This window comes from Scyliorhinus torazame, chromosome 22 (genome assembly GCF_047496885.1).
Source record: "Scyliorhinus torazame isolate Kashiwa2021f chromosome 22, sScyTor2.1, whole genome shotgun sequence".
In the NCBI taxonomy this organism is placed as follows: domain Eukaryota; kingdom Metazoa; phylum Chordata; class Chondrichthyes; order Carcharhiniformes; family Scyliorhinidae; genus Scyliorhinus; species Scyliorhinus torazame.
Window position 1 is genome coordinate 44,348,326 of NC_092728.1, and position 16,612 is coordinate 44,364,937.

The window sequence follows — 16,612 nt, forward strand, 5'->3', positions numbered from 1 at the left end:
TTTCCGGGGACCCATTTTTACCAACCGGCCAACCTTCAGGACCCAATCCGGCCGACTTTCGGGACCCAACCCGCCCGACCTTCGCAGCCCACGCCGGCCGACCTGAGTGACGCACCATTCTCTCTTACCTTGTTTGCTGCTGATAAAAATGGAGGAAATGATTATGGGTCCCTTTGGCCCTCGTATCCTCCAATGGAACCTGTTGGATGAAGGTGAAGCCTTCCGGTGTCGGAAAGTATGGAGTCTCCATCTGTCCAAAGTTCCGCATTTTTTTCCGTAAAATGTTATTAAATAAAAACCCCCCCGAACTTGTAAGAATAAATAAAAATAAAATGAATAAAATAAATGAATAAAACTCCCCCCGAACTTGTAAAAAAAAATTAAAATGAATAAAATAAATGAAAAAAATAAAAATTGAATAAAATAAATGAATAAAATGAATTAAGAAAACCCCGAACTTGTAAAACAAAAAGCTGCGACCGTTTAAAAAAATAGTGGCCGCACTGCGCATGCATGCGCAATGCGGCCAAATGTTTTTTACATGTTCACGGCCATTTTAAAGGCCGCTTGCAGCCGGCGTTATTAAAAGCCGGCTGCTGTGCGGGGATTTGCACGATCGGGAGCGCCGCGAAGGACGGCTCCGCGACCCTCCCAACACCCGCCCGCGACCCACCCGCAGGTCGTGCCCCCGTGTTTGAAGAACACTGGCGTAGAAGACATACATGTTACTATTTTATATAGTGGACATGAGAATCAAGACCATCATAGGAGCGGGTGCATGTGAATCCCTGAACTTAGCCGAGCTCAACAGATCCCAGTGAGATATAATAGTGCAGTTATTTGATGAGGATTCAGCAGAAATCCAGACAGAAGACAATAAATCAGATGAAGAAAAGGAAGAGCCAAAAAGCAGTCCAGATTTCTGGTTAACAGTCTTCAATAAGGTGTATGTACTTCGTGGCATGATACAGGAGCATGGCGAGCCAGTATTAAAGCATCTACAGGATGTGAATGTTAAATGTTCAGAGCATGAAAAGCCAAGGAGCTTCACTCTGGAGTTTATGTTCGAGTCTGATGAGTACTTTACAAATGAGGTGATTACGAAAGTATATCAGATGGAATCGCAGCCTGACTAGGTTGAATCTTTATTCCTTGACGAGCTAAAAATAATAGGATGCACAGGCTGCAACATCGACTGGGAGAAAGGGAAAAATGTCACATTGAAAACAATTAAACCCTAGCCGAAGCACAAAGGTCGAAGTACTCGTGGAACAGTTACAAAAACTGTACCAAATGACTCATTCTTTAATTTCTTCAGTCCTCCTGAAATTTCACAGCGTGGAATGTTAAGTAAAGGTTCGGCAGCAAAACCCGATGCTGCCTTTGAAATTGGCTGCCTTCTGCGCGAACACATGATTCCGTATTTTACAGCAGAAATCATTGCAGACGATGCTGAATCGGATGATGAATACTATGAAGGTATATATGATGACTTCAAAGATGATCCGGAACGCGAAGACGTGGAAGCTGAGCCAGATGAAGACAAATTCAAAGTGTTCGTAAATCTATTTCACAGGAGCATTGACGGGCTTGATGAAGAGGCCCAAGAAGCCCTGCTCCGGTGGTTTGGCGAGAATGACGAAGTAGTCACAAGGGACACCCAGACCGCGCTAGACACTGAAAAGGGCGAGTGCTCTAAAATGGCGCACTCCAAAATAAAAAGTGAGATTGCAGTGGCTGATATCTCAGAGGAACAGCTTTTGAACAAGCTAGTAACAGACAACATTGTACCAATCTTAGAGAAGGTTGCTCCAGAGGCACTTGGTGAATCATTTCAGGTCTCTGAAGTGTTCAGGTAGTCGACTCCCTGATCCTCGAAGATACTCCACCGGAAGATGAGTTGGAGGAGCTGATGACTATCTTGTTATGCAGCTTGATGGATCACACATATATACTCAAGCAAGACCAGGATAACCCAACGCCTGGATCGTCAGGGCCAGAGAGTGTTTGCATTGTCATTTCTAGTGATGAGGAACATTGATCCTTTCTTCAGCAAGCCAAGAAGGGACAGCACCTGCTGTTGTAGCTGTAACTCCCACCCAGGCACCAGAGAGAGAGGCACTCCTACCTCCAGATGAGGGTGCAGAATTGGGCGTGGCTACTCAATCCCATGGAGACACGCTGGCGCCACAGGTCCCAACTGATCATCCGCATACTTCTATGCGCAGGGTGCAGACCAGCACCGAAACAGGGTTGCCAAACCCAAACATAAAAATAAAAGATTTCGCAAGATAATCTTAAAAGCAAAAAAGAGGAAGAGAAGAGTGGGAGAGCTAGCTCATCCCGCTGACAAAAACAAACAAGAAGAAGTTGATGTTATGATTGACAAGCCAGAAACAGAAGAGACAGAAAACATATAATGAAGCAGCAAACAGTGTGTTGGCAAGAAACAGAAAAGGCTGGTGACGCATGTATGGCCATCATGGATTGCTGCCTTCCAAAGGCACCATGTAAAGAGATTACGAAGCAAGAGACTGGCACGCAAACCAGTCTTCGAAAAGGCTGGCAACTGCCCAAGTGATCATAGGGGCGATCCGGTGAGGGAGTCACAATGACCTGTGTGAAAGGGACAGGCACTGACCAGCCATCATATCTCCATGGACACCCAAGTTAAATTTATTTATATTGTTTAAGCATATCACAAATGTATGAAGTAAAAATGGTAATCATGTTTGTACACAAACCTCAATATGCCCTAAGGAAGGGGGATGTGGTGATATGCCTGCAGATAATATTACTGAGCAGCATGACCTCCCACCAGCCGGTGGCATAAGACATCAGTCAGTGGACATCTGGCCAGCCCCAAAAGGTTGTAAGACACACACAAGGACAGTCACACATAAGGGTAGTTCCAGTAGAGTCTAAAGAAACTCTGTAATAACTTGGTCTGTATAAGATTCGTATCGTTACTTAAACATGTACACATTAATAAAACATTGTTCTGGCTTATTCACCAGCAGTTCTGTTGAATCATTGCTCGAACACAACACCTCCTTAATAGCACTGTGGATGTACCTACACCACATGCACTGCAGCGGTTCAAGAAGGCAGCTCACCACCACCTTCCCAAGGGATATTAGGGTTGGGCAACAAATGTTGGTTTAGCCCGTGATGCCCACATCAAAATGATTTTGTAAAATCTAGGTTAAAGATCCTTGGGAGTATCCACAGGTCCAGGTCATATGGTACCAAACTTTTATTTTTTTAAATAAATTTAGAATACCCAATTCATTTTTTCCAATTGAGAGGCAATTTAGCGTGGCCAATTCACCTAGCCCCCACATCTTTGGGCTGTGGGGGTGAAACCCACGCAAACACGGGGAGAAGTGCAAACTCCACACGGACAGTGACCCAGAGCCAGGATCGAACCTGGGACCTCGGTGTCGTGAGGCAGCAGGGCTAACCCACTGTGCCGCCATGCTGCCACATACCAAACTTTTATAAACTACTGGTTAGACTTCAGGTGAATTAGTGCACCCTGAAGGAAAGTGTCAAGGCCTAAAAGTGGGCGAGGAAGGAGATTGCATGGAATCATGCCGGGGATGAAGAATATCAGTTACTTGGAGAGACGAGAGAAGCTGAAAGTTGAAGCAATCTGAAGGAGTGTTCAAAATTGGGAAGGTTTCAATAGGTTAAATAAGTAGAATGTTTCCACTGGCAGAGGATCTCAATCAGAGATTGCAGACTGAAGGTGATGAACAAAAGTCAAGAAGCAAGAGAAGGATAGACTTTTTCACACAGCGAGTGGTAAGGCTTAGGAATGTTACTGCCTAACAAGGCGGGGGATACATGTTCAATTGTAGCCTTCAAAAGGGAATCGAGTAAATAATTGAGAGAAAGCATTTCCTGGATATGGGGGTAGAATTGAGGAGTGGGACTAGCTGGATTCACTTCCAAAGGTTCAGTGCAGAGGTGATGGGTCAAATGGCCTCCTTCTCTAGTGTTCAATTGATTACAACCAGAGGCGACAGAAGAAGAACACAAGTTTAAATGGGACATTTATGTGCCGGAAAGGACAGCGGAAGCACATTTCATAATAACTGTTAAATAAGAGTTGAATAAATCCTTAAAGGAGCAAAAAATGGCGAACTGTGGGGAAAGAGCCGAACTGAGCAATTGAACAAACGTATGCCAAACAAACTGGAACAGGCACAAGAGGCCAAATGGCCTCATCTGATGGGAGAATGTTGTCTATAATTGTAATCTGACTGTGATCAGAAACTTGAAGAGCCAATGAAAAGCAGGAATAGAGTAGATCTTGTGTGGTACGAAGCTGTAACAGAACATAGGCTGGCTGGTGAATATAGCATTCATTGTACAATGTGAGATATACAGGCACAAACTGGACCTTTATAATAACAAAGAAACAGACCATTTGGCCCATCAGTTCTGTACTGCTGGTTCAGCTCCAAGCAAGTCTCCTCCCACCACTCTTCATCTAACTCTCCACCAATCACTGCCAAGGGGATATTTTCAGTTCTATAAACTATCCATTCCCCACCATAATAAGCAGGAATTGAGCTGCCCTTCCCAAGGCTGCCCCCCTCCCCCACCAGTTCCCTCGCCCACTGCTCCCCATCTGCCAATGCTGAGCCCTCCTCCCTCTGCCAGTGCTGACCACCCATCCCTCTGCCAGCTGACCCCCTCTGCCCCTGCCAGTTCTACCACTCTCCTCCCTCTGCAAGTGCTGTCCCTCTCCTCATTCTGCAAGTGCTGCCCCTTCACCTCCCTCTGCCACTGCTGTCCCCTCCACCTTTTGCCAGTGCTGCCTCCTATCCTTCCTCTGGAGTGCTGCCCCGTCTCCTCCCTCTGCCAGTGCTGCCCCCTCTCCTCCATTTGCCAGTGCTGCCCTCTCTCCTCCCTCTGCCAGTGCTGACCACCCATCCCTCTGCCAGCTGACCCCCTCTGCCCCTGCCAGTTCTACCACTCTCCTCCCTCTGCAAGTGCTGTCCCTCTCCTCATTCTGCAAGTGCTGCCCCTTCACCTCCCTCTGCCACTGCTGTCCCCTCCACCTTTTGCCAGTGCTGCCTCCTATCCTTCCTCTGGAGTGCTGCCCCGTCTCCTCCCTCTGCCAGTGTTGCCCCCTCTCCTCCATTTGCCAGTGCTGCCCTCTCTCCTCCCTCTGCCAGTGGTGCCCCCTCTCCTCCCTCTACAATACGGGTCCTGTCCCACCTCGTCACTGTGCGAATGCTGCCCGTGTCCTCCCTCTGCCAGGGCTGCCCTCCCCATCACTCTGTCAGTGCTACCCCCCTCCTCCCTCTGCCAGAGCTGCCTTACCTGGAGCAGCCACTCTCTCTCCCTGAGCCTCTCGGACAGTGTGGCGCGGCTCTCCGGGCGCCATGGCAACCCATAGCAACCAGCACGCGGGAGAGGCCGGTCGAGCTGCGTGATGACGTCCGGAACGCCCGAAGTGGTAGGAGGGGCCGGCGCCAGCCCCGCGCTCAGTGTTCACCAATCAGGTCGCACGTTAGTGTCCCGGCGCGATGATGTCAGGGCTATTTGTTGACAGGGATTCATTCATAAAATCGGCTGAGGAGGAGCTCGCGCGACCAACCGACAAACACATTAGACAAATGGTCAGTACAGAGGGAGCACTGCACTGTCAAAGGGTTAGTACTGAGGGAGTGCTGCACTGTCAAAGGGTCAGTACTGAGGGAGTGCTGCACTGTCAAAGGGTCAGTACTGAGGGAGTGCTGCACTGTCAAAGGGTCAGTTCAGAGGGAGCACTGCACTGTCAAAGGGTCAGTACTGAGGGAGTGCTGCACTGTCAGAGGGTCAGTACTGAGGGAGTGCTGCACTGTCAAAGGGTCAGTACTGAGGGAGTGCTGCACTGTCAGAGGATCAGTACAGAGGGAGCACTGCACTGTCAAAGGGTCAGTACTGAGGGAATGCTGCACTGTCAAAGGGTCAGTTCAGAGGGAGCACTGCACTGTCAAAGGGTCAGTACTGAGGGAGTGCTGCACTGTCAAAGGGTCAGTACTGAGGGAGTGCTGCACTGTCAAAGGGTCAGTACTGAGGCAGCCTTGCACTGTCAGGATCAGTACTGAGTGAGTGCTGCACTGTCAAAGGGTCAGTACAGAGGGAGTGTTTCTTTGTCACAAGGTTGGTATTGATGGAGCACTGCACTGTCACAGGGTCAGTACTGAGGGAGTGTTTCTTTGTCACAAGGTTGGTATTGATGGAGCACTGCACTGTCACAGGGTCAGTTCTCCGGGAGAACTGCACTGTCGGAGGGTCAGTACTGCAGAGGCACTGCACTGTCAGTGTCAGTACTGAGCGAGAGCTTCACTGCCGGAGGGTCAGTACTGAGGAAGCGCTGCATGGTTGCAGGGTCAGTACTGAGGGGGTGCCGCACGGTCAAAGGGTTAATACTGAGGGAGCATCACTGTCTGTGGGTTAGCACTGAGGGAGCACCATTTCATGTCAGGTGAAGCAGTGCCAACTCCCATTTCTGGATGCAGAAACCTGCACGGTGCTTGAAGGAAGAGTGGTGGAGACCTGACTGTTATCCCTTAATCGACATTATTTTAAAAAGGTGATCCTGTCATTATTTCATTTTGATCTGTAGGAGCGTGCTGTTCATGAGCAGTGTAACTGTTACCCAGCTTCCAACAACAGCTTTAAAAGTGCTTCATTGGATATAAACTCTTTGGGTGGCCTTAGACAGGGAAAGACGCTATCGAAATGCAAATACTTTGAATTTGATCCGGAATTAGATTAGTTTCTGAAATACCCCACATGGCAGCTGGAGAGACCGATGATAGGCTGTCATTTTCAGGTATTCTTTGACCAATTTCTTTCTCATATTGTTGTGGTACAACTAATGTTAAATGCTGAGCTGCCCAAATACCAGGGGAGAAACTTGAAACAGCTGCTTAAGTTTTTTTGCAAATTATGTCGTTGAAACCCAGGAATGATGTCCCCCACTAGTTGTGATGATTTTCCAGTAAAGTAATTGTTTCATGAGAAGAAAAGTTCGAAGCAAAGTGAAATCGAACTTGAAGACAAAAATGACCTGACTTAAATCAGTTCCCAAAGATCTCAACTACCCTCAGAGCTAACCTTTCCATGCTCCTTTCAGCAACTCCTTGCTGATTTTAAAATCTATTGAATTCCAGTAATTTTTGCTACTTTTTCTCTCGGGGTGTCCTCTGAGGCTAGTTCTTCTGGTCTAGCTTTGTTCACACTGCTTTCTGTGTGGGTTCTAGCCAGCTATTCCTACTGTCTGTGGAGAAATCTAGGGCGGAATTCTCCATTTCCCCCAGCCGGCCAATGGAGTTTCCCATTGTGGCCACCCCTGCACCATCAGGAAACCCGCGGGTGTGGGTGTGCTGCCGCAGAAAAGGAGGATCCCGCCAACAGAGAATCCCGCAGAAGAAGCTACCACCTCGCACAACCTTAAATGTGCTCTTTCCCTTTGATCTCTCCATTGTCTCACCCAATCTCTTCAGAAATACTCTCTCCCAGTATTGCTGAAACTGATTTCTTTACCACTTCGGACTTAAAAGAAAATTAAACTCACCCCAGCTTTACTTCCTTCCACCTTTTTTTACAACCTGCGTATGTTCTCCTTTGAACCAAAACTACCCTTTCAAATCTACTCCTGTTATTGTTTTATGCAAACTTCTGTTAGAAGTCCTCGAGGTTCATTACCTGCCTATGCGGAATCTGCGCGTTCTTCCCATGTCTGCATGGGTTTCTTCGAGTGCTCCAGTTTCCTCCCACAAGTCCTGAAAGCTTGTTAGGTGAATTGTACATTCTGAATTTTCCCTCCGTGTACCCAAACAGGCGCCGGAGTGTGGCGACTGGGGGATTTTCGGAGTAACCTCATTACAGTGTTAATGGAAGCCTACTTGTGACAATAACAAAGATTATTATTATATCAACTAATTCTTATTGTTAGTTTAGATTTTCCCAGTCGCCCTGTCTCTTATTCCAATTACCATGTGCACAAAATCCAAACAGCGATATTACAACAGAAAAATATTAGATTTTCCTTGTTTTCTTGACGCTGCCGTGGGAGGGGAGTTACTTTTAAATCTCTTTCGTGGGATAAGGGCATCACTGCACCAGCATTTGCTGCCTATCTCTAATCGCCCTTGAATTGGGTGGCTTGCTGGGCCATTTCAGAGGGAAGTGAAGAGTCAACATGTAGGCCAGACCAGGTAAGGATGGCAGATTTCCTATCCCTATAGGACATTAATGACATTAGGTTTTATTACGCCAATCAATGATAGTTTCAGGGTGACTATTACTGAGACTCGCTTTTCAATTCCAGATTTTATTAACTGAATATAAATTTCACCAACTTGCCAACTACAAAAGACACAGGCAACAGGTCACGAGAAATTCCTATAATTACATTCCTGGATTAGATTGTTGTATGATCAGATTGTTAGCAAATGGGACTGGTATTTATTTTTGTTCATATTCGTTTTGCGAGTGTAATGACCGCCCCCACCCCCCCCCCCCCCCCCCCCACCCCCCCACCACCCTGGGGCCCAGGGAAAACATTATCGACTCCCTGTGAGGCTCCTGGAATACCAGCTTCCCTGATGGGGCAGAGGCCCACTCAGCTGGGGCTTAAAAGATCAAGCATAAAAGCCGGCCCAAGCATGTTGGTTGTCCCAACGGGAACTGTGGTGTAAGTAGTTACTGCCCTAGTTAAATAAATCCTTTGTTATTCCTACCACTGGCTTTCTGGTCACTAAAGCTGTTTTTAAATATATTGAATTATCAAATATTAACAAGAAGTATATATATTGTATATGTACATAATCAAAGAAATATATTGGTTTAAGCAACTGTGATATTTAAACTACCCCCTCCCCACAGCCCTAAGTCTCAACCGTGTCCAATTCTTGAAAGAATTAAATGAATGGCCATCATCTCTGATAGAACCTTCCCCCCCCCACCCCCCACCCCCCCTCCCCCACCCCCGAGCCTCTAATGGTACATTTAATCTTCTCCAGATGTAGGAATGACATCATGTCTCCCATCCATATGGATGCTTTAGGTGGAATGGGAGACCTCCAATTAAGCAATATTTGCCTCCTGGCTATCAAAGAGGCAAAGGTAAGAACCCGCCCCCCCTCCTCCTCCCCCCGCCGCCGAATGGAATGCTGGAGAGTCCGAGTCTCCAAATATTGCTACCAGTGGGCAGGTTTCTAGGGCCACCCTTAAAATCTTTGATATTGTGTCAAAAAAGGAAATCCCAAATCCATCAAGCTTAGGACAAGACCAAAACACATGCATGAGGTTAGCTGGTGTAAGTGAGCAGCAATCACACTTGTTCTCCACATCTCGAAAGAATCCAGTCATCTTCGCCTTAGTTCAATGTGTTCTATATAATACTTTGAACTGAATCAAGTTGAGTCTGGCACAAGATGAAGTGGAATTCACCTCGTAGAGGGCTTCCCTCCAAGCCTCCTCAGTAACTACATAGTCTAGCTCCCCAATCCATTTCTCCTTTACTCGATCCAGAGAGGCAGGATCCAAAGGATAAGGCCATACAGGTTTGAGATAGACACTCTGTTCTGTTGTGCCAAGGACAAGACCTTCTCCGACAAGGAAGGAAGTGGGATCAGGGGGAAGGAAGAGAACAACATCCATGAGAAATCTCGAATTTGAAAGAAACTAAAAAGGTTGGAGCTGGTTAATCTAAATTTGTCCGTGACTCTCTCAGGTTGGATAAACTTCCTTCTATGAACAAGTCCCCGAAGTGCACAAGACCTCCTGCCCCTGAAAACCTGAATGATGGGTTCAAACCTAAAGGCACCAAGAGGATATTGTCGCCGATCAGGGCCAATGAAGATAGTGAGAGTAGGTTTGAGTGCTGCCAGAACTGCTTCCAAATCCTGAGGGATGATATCATCTCAAGACTCGAGGAAAGACCCACAGGGGAGAAGTGCAGCATGGCAGTAATTATGGCACGTAGGGAGGAGGTTGCGAGCAAACCTCCATTCTACCCTAATTCGAGCCAGGGTCACTAAGCCATTGCAGGATTTTCTGTGTATTGGCAGCTCAATAATAAAACAGGAGATTCGGGAGGGCCATACCTCCTGATCCCCGGTCTCTCTGAAGCTGCGGACGCTGAGACACTTGCCTGCCCAGATAAACGTTGAAATTAATTTGTTTGATTTATTGTCACAAGGAAGAAAGTACAGTGAAAAGTACTTTTCTGCGGCCAAGGGAACGTACACCGTAGACAAAAAGAATAATTGACAAAGTACATTGACAAATGAAATGGTACATCGACAAATAAGTAATTGGTTACAGTGTGGAATAAGGGCCAAACAAAGCAAATACATGAGCAAGAGCAGCACAGGGCGTCGTGAATAGTGTCTTACAGGGGACAGATCAGTCCGAGGGAAAGTTCCTCATCTTTTCGCATTTGGGCAGGTCATGTTATCTGCAATGTTTTTGCCAATCTAACAGTCTGCTTTTAGTCTCTGTCCGTAAGGTACTGCGTGTGACCGTCTCTACCCCCAAAAACTTCAGAGCCTCTGAAAGAGCCATTGTCCACAACACACTCCCCACTTAAACTGGAATACCACACCTGAAAAGCAACCACGATATGCTCACCCCTCACTGTCTTTAAGTTCACAAAGCCAATCCAATAGATAGACTTTTATCCCCCTCGAGCCCCCAATTTGTTATGGGCCAGGGTTGAGAGAACCCCAAACTGTATCATGGAGTTCACCTGACCCACAACTTTTAATAGATTGTGGTATGGGGAGCACTCGGCCCACTCTACAGGTGTGGTACAGCAGATATCAAAATGTTTATTCTATGAACCCAAGTTAACCTTTTTTAAACCATACAGTGAACATCTTAGCAACCATTAATTCAAATACAACCCCCAAAGAATACAACACTAAGTAATCCTTACTTTCCTTTTAACATCCATAAGACTATTAAAAAAAACTTTTAACAGAAGCACATCCGGTTTAAATTCACTACTGAGAACAGTTATAACTCTGAATTCACCAAATGATCAAGAGATAGTCTTTACATGGCAGAGAGAACAACATTACACATTCTGTGGCTGACTGCAGCTCCAACACTGAAACAAAACCAAAAAAACACAGACACACCCAAGCTTTTCTGGAAGTGAAACTAAAAAGCAGAGCCACACTCTGACATCACTGCAGTAATAAACACCCATTTCTTAAAGATACACCCACTAAAGTTAGTCTGTAAAAAACACCCATTTCTTAAAGGTACTCTCACATGACAGTGGTTAGTCCTGTCTAGCGCCTCGGACAAATGGAAAATATTCTGAGGAAACCGTGTTCATATGTTGGCTTTAGGGACATTGTGCATCAGACAAATCCAGGAGGAAGATTTGGGCTGAAACCAAATCGCCCCCAAATCTCAAAAGGGTATTCCACTCCACCCTATCAAATGCTTTTTCAGCATACAAAGATGCTATGACTTAAGGTTCGGAGCAGTAGGAGGGGAAAGGATTCTCCCCATGTCTGCATGGGTCTCACACCCACAACCCTAAGATGTGCAGGGTAGATGAATTGGCCACGCTGTAGAGGGTGCCATCTCTGCTACTCCACTACTGGGCCGATATCTGGGGTTTGAGTATCTGTGTGTGTCTCTCTCCAGCTGGCACTGAAACTTCAGAGGCCAGGGGATGCCGCACTGGGACACCTCCACGGAAGAGAGCACTGAATCAAGCCTGCCGTTTATCCCTAACCGGAAGCCTGAGGCTTATATCACACAGATATGCAGACCCCCACCAATGCCCAGGTGATTCTCTCTCTTGCCGGTGGTGCAACACCCACCCGGTTCCTACTTCGCTGGAGTAGCTTTCCCAAGAGAGAGAATAGGACACTGCTGTTTATTACCTAACCAGCAGCCTGTCCTGAGTGAATCGTTCAAGATGACCCTAGATTCTCGAACCCGGAATTAAGGTGAGGAATATCTTAACAATGACTTGGTCAGAGATCGCTGGTGAGAGATTGAAGAATTTAAACGACTCCAATTATCAGCAAATCAAGGTTTATTGCAAAACCCAGGTCAAAATCATCAAACAGAAGAAATTATAATAAAATCTTAAACTCTAACACAAACTAAGTCTATTCAGAAAGTACTATAACGGACACAACGTAAAATCTTATTGTTACACAGTTTTAGCAATGACACAGAACACAAATCAAGTCCCCTTCCCCAAAGCCTCAACCACTATCAAGGTCAAGGGAGTTTCGCAAGCTGCTGCAGGGTACTTACAGTCACAGGCTGCAGGAGGTCAAGTCAAAGGTGGAGAGGTCAAGCCAAGAGACCCTCAATCGAAACACAGCCCCTTTTATATCCGTTTTACCAGGCTTTTTCCTGTGTTCGGCCAGCCCCTTTTGCATTGAATCCATAAGGTTTAAAGTTCCCGCTGGTCCTGCCCCCTTTGAGCCGGTCAGACCTGTCAAGATGGGAGTACCTCCCCTAGGTCCGCCTCCAGTCTGCTTTTCGAGATAACGAGGTTGAGCTCCCTTGTGAAGATTTTCAAAGTCTTCCATCTGCTCTGGAGATCGCTGCTATGTTGATGGGGTGTTGATTGGATTCTGCTCTGGTGGAGGCAAAGTCATTTACATCTGCATGGGGCTATGACCATCCCATTGTCCTGCTTGCAGGCAGGCCCCTTACAGCATTACCATGCCCCTTTGTCTCTGTGTTTAATCTTATCTAGTTGTCTGGCTCCTTCTTCCTTGTAGCTCCTGGGGGGGGGTTTGTAAATACCTATGCCCCTACTCGGCTCAGCGGACCAAGCCTGCTGGGAAATTTGGTTACGTTCCCTTGGCTGAAAAGTGTCCAGTTTACAGTCTCTGGGTTTTATCCTTGGGCAGTCCAAAAAGGGCCGAATTGCCCGAAAACCTTACAGATGCCCCTTCGATACGTCCCTACCTGCTTGGACCGTATCGACACAGGTGAAGGGCAATCATTTCCTTTTGTGTGGACCGTAGGCCCCCCCTCAACAACATGCGAAACTACAAGTCCCAAGACAGTTCCCTTAATCTAGGCTACCCCTAACTTCATTGAAAGGGAAAGACAAGACCATACTTAATTCAAACACACAGTAACATACACACATTTCACCGGAACCCCAAACGTAAGGGTCCCTGTACATATATCACAATCAAGTAACTGAAATCCGCGAATCCATACACCTATTTACATTTGAATCTCTTTATTTCACTAAGGATCCTCTTTTCTTGGCTGCACTTCGCTTCTTCCCGTTGAAGGCTCTTCATTTTTCCTCCGTCGTCGATACCTGCAGCTGAGAGGTTCAGTACAACTGAGGCGACAGCATAATGTACCCCCTGGTACAACATTTTCTTTGTGGGGACAAACACTAAACCATTCTCAGGCCCCCTGGTGGTGATCGGACAGTTGTGAGGGTCGATTGGTTGGGCTGTGGGCAGGGGTCTCTTTACCTGAACCAGCAGTTCGGTAGCTTTTACAGTCATCCCTTCCCTGGGCGTTACACATCCCTCCCCACTGCGGTCAATTCATCCCGTTCCCTGGGTTCTGCCACCACCTAACAAAAGTGATCGATGCCCCTTGTGGACACGCCTTGGTAGACCCCCATAAACACAAATAAATGCCCTGGTCAGAAGCCCACCACTTATCCCAGCAAACGGTGATCCTACCCGGTGACCCCGTGATGGTCCGGTCGGTGTTGTCCAGGCGTTCCCAGTCCGAGGACCGATCCTCATGTCCAGGCTCAGCTTCCTGAGCCACCACCATCTCCCCAAAGGAACGTCCCCCTTACAGGTTAAACACACCCGCCTGCCCTCAGTCACCCTAACCCGGTCAGTCGCCACCTGTATCTCCTCGCAGAGTACAGAGGCCTCTCCATAGGTGAAGCTCTGGTGGCTGGAGTACCTGGTCGAGTTCGACCCCAGCCACCCAGGCCACCTCCCCAGGTGTGAGTAGCGGGTCTGCTCTGTGGCCACCTGGTCTCCCTGTCCGGTAGTGACAAGAGGGGCTCTGCCGCCAGAGCACCCGTAGACGAAGGACTCTTCTGTCTCGCCTCTGCCGAGTTCTCCCGGTCCCACCATCGCCAAGATCATCAGCAAGCTCCACATCGTCGGGTGCCCCATCTGTAAAACAGACAAAACACATCCTTGCCTCTACAGAACTACCTACCTTAAAGTGCATGGCTTCTATCCAGCGGCAGCAGCAGCTCCCGCTTTTAAGTTGGGAAATTGACATGAAATTGCCGCAGCCTGTCTGTGGTTCTGTGTCCACAGCCCGGCTCCACCAGGGTCCTAGTGCCTGCTGCTCAATCATGCTATCACTGCACTATGCGCTTCTGTGATCCCACGATCCTAAATAACCCACACACCACTAAACACTAATTAGAACTAACAGGGGGGGAATGCTATATACAATGCCACCCGTCTCCGGGTGGCCAAATTAAAACTGGACCCCGCTATACTGGGGCAGTTCACCTGTTTGGACCAATGGCTCGGGCCAGACCGTCCCCTCCCGGGGGTTCGGGCTGCCCCTTGCCTCTCCTTCCCCAACAGGGTTCGGGGATCCCTCAGCGCTCCCTTCTACTCGGGCCCCCTTACTGCGGGACCGGGTTCTAGGGAGGTGTGATGGGGACCATCTTACCGGGGGCTTGGAGACCCGATTGCTCCTTCGTCCCCTGAATGGTTCCCAAGCCCAAGGTGATACCTCCCTCTCCTCTGCCTCCCTAGCCTCTATACTAAGGCAGGCCATCTGACCCACAGGTAATGGCTTGGGAATCGTTACTGTCCCTGGGCTGGGTGCTTGCAGCACTGTCGGTTTCTTTGGGACTGCCCCTTCGGGACAGCACCTTGTCACCGGTTGTGTGACCGTGGAGTCAGGGACCTCCCCCACTGTCGTTAATTCTACGGGGGGTTTCTCCACTACCACCCCCAGTCTTCCCCCCACCTTGCTCTTTCTTGCCCTTATGGGGTGGAACAATTTAAATTGACTGATGTGGCGTTCGCATGGGTCCCACCTTAAGGGATTTAAACTGCAAATAGCCGCTGAGGCAGCCTCCAGAATGGGACCCTGCACCTGGACCGGACCAGGGTCTGGGGCTAGAACTACCCCTGCGCTCCCTTTTTCCTGAGGCTGCTCCCTGGGTAGTCATACGGGTTCTTGTGGTGTGGGTGCGGGCAGGCCCTGGCCCGTTGCCATTGCCACCTGTCCCGACCCAGCTGCTAGGCTCTGCAAAAAGGCTAAAAGTTTTTTTAATTCGATGGTTTCCGGGGCAGCTGCTCCTGCCGCCGGGGTCTGACTCTTTACTGCGGGAGCCCTCTCCTCCTTGCTAGGGTTCTCACATTCCCTCTTGAAATGCCCGGCCTTCCCACACCCGTAGCATACCGGTCTCTTGTCGGAGGTCCGGGAGCCCTCATGCTTCCACTCTCTCTTAGGGGCTGCTGGCACGATTTCATGCACCTTACCCTTAAGGGGCTTTTCCTCACTCCTTTCCCCATTGCGATATGCAAGGGTGAGTTTTCTAAGGACCTCTGCCTCATTAAGGTCCGGACTCTGCGGGTCGAACCAGTGTTCGGCCTTTGCCCTAACGTGAGGGAGACAGTTAGCTACGAGGGTCTTCAGCCAGTGGGCTGTTCTCTCATCTAAATTCTGCCTATCCGCGGGAGTCCCACACGCCTCCACATAGACAGTCCACAGCCTGTCTGCGAACATATTTGGCGATTCCCCTAGCTGCTGCTTGGTTTCCCCCACCCTCATGAAAGGGCTACCCAGATTCAAGCCCATTGCCTCCAGAACAGCAGTCCGTGCTGCCACCCATGTGTCAGGTCGTCCCCCATTCCCGGAGGTCACTGCCCTGCATAGTTGGGGATCTAGGGTCATCAGGAGCATCCTTATTTGCTCCCCCTCGTCGCAGTCATTAATGCTGGCTGCCTGCTCCACCTCCATAAAATGAAGCGACGGATCCCCTTTTGGAGTTAGCCTGGGAACGTGGGCCACCATCCCCCTGAGCGCGGATGCCCCATGAGGAATGATAATGTCGCCCTCAACCAGTCCCTTATCTGCCAGCCCCGCCGGGGGACCATACCTTCTCTGCCTGACAGGGCACATCTGCCCTACCTGGGGTTCCTGCTCCTCCGCCTCACTGTCTGACTCTTCTTCTCCTGTGTCCTCTCGCCCTACCACCCCTGGGTTAACTACCCACACAGGAGATGCTGTTACCTGGGGATCCCTCTCTGCTCCCCCTTGGGCCCGTCCCTTCCTGGACTCCCCGTTCCCCGCCTGCCGACCCGGGCACGATCCCGGTGCCTCAGGAGGCGGTCTATTCCCATTGGCCTTTGGGGAATCATCCGCTGCGAGGAACACCTTGCCCCTAGGGAACCCCCCTGGACCTACCAGGTGTACCTGTCCCCTGACCTTGGACAAGGTCTCCTCCAACTCCGTTATTCGTGCCTGGCACGGCCCATGAGCACAGTCCCCTACTTCCTCGCGAGCCACTCGGTACGCTGCCTGGATGTCCCGGAACTTCCCCTCCAGCTTCCTACACTGCTCTGTACTCCGAGCATAGAGTTCCTGG

General features: G+C 48.9%; 1 protein-coding gene across 1 annotated transcript in view; it reads right to left on the reverse strand.

The window, feature by feature from the left end:
- LOC140399050 (uncharacterized) overlaps positions 1-5,405 on the reverse strand; it is a 765,316-nt gene extending 759,911 nt beyond the window's left edge. Inside the window, exon 1 of the mRNA XM_072488134.1 lies at positions 5,338-5,405. The gene's annotated coding sequence lies outside the window, so the exon portion shown is untranslated. The remainder of the gene's footprint in view (positions 1-5,337) is intronic.
- Positions 5,406-16,612: the final 11,207 nt, after the last annotated feature.